Source organism: Octodon degus, unplaced genomic scaffold (assembly GCF_000260255.1).
Source record: "Octodon degus isolate 3935 unplaced genomic scaffold, OctDeg1.0 scaffold00031, whole genome shotgun sequence".
Lineage (NCBI taxonomy): Eukaryota > Metazoa > Chordata > Mammalia > Rodentia > Octodontidae > Octodon > Octodon degus.
In genome coordinates, this window is record NW_004524607.1 from 10532785 (window position 1) to 10533565 (window position 781).

The 781-nt window shown below is 38.2% G+C and overlaps 1 protein-coding gene across 3 annotated transcripts in view; it reads left to right on the top strand.

Moving 5' to 3' along the window:
• The window catches only part of Tbx20 (T-box 20), a 53304-nt gene that overhangs the window by 16209 nt on the left and 36314 nt on the right, over positions 1-781 (top strand). The gene's annotated exons all lie outside the window — the stretch shown is intronic.

The window sequence follows — 781 nt, forward strand, 5'->3', positions numbered from 1 at the left end:
TGTCAACCCACATTTTCAACATAGTTCAAGAACTTAAATAACTTAATTTATTGTTTTTAATTGAGAAAAATTTCTTACTTTTTAAAAAATAATCTGATTGAATTCTGACACTAATTCTCCAAGGAAGCCCTGAGTACCATTCTAGAGATAAAGAAACTGAGATTCCGAGTGGTTAGGACACTCATCGAAGGCCAAAGATTTGAGAAGTGGCAAGACCTAGTGTGAGGCCTCGATATTCTGGGTCTTAGTTCCTCTGCTGTGGTGACCTCCTGATCTATTGTAAGACCAAGGAAGTGGCATTGCCGGCGAAACATTTGAAAACTGAATTTTGATAACTTGCTAAATTAAAATAGGTTGATCCTAACTAACGCAGAGATGTCAATACTAATTGCTCCCGCCGATCATACTTACTTCTACTTGATATTACAAAAGGGCTCAAAGTTCACCTACAAGAACTGTGCCATCCTTCTTTGGATCCTAAGCATAAAATTCATCTGCTCATCGCCTCGTTGCATTGCTGAGTATCCCACAGTGGCAGCAACTAAGTCCAGAGTTCTTTTCCTCAACAGACCCTTCTGTTTCTGAGTTTATTTCTGTACAGCCACCTTTAAAAGCATGGACCTTAGCATAAAGCCAGATGTACGTCTGAATTAATAGCCCAAGCTTTGGTTTGATATTTAATAGGCCAGTTTTGCAAATGGTTTATAAATGGGGATCAAAATTCATAGAAGAGACACTTAAGAATCGTGTGGAATGAACTAATCTGTGCATCACCATTTTT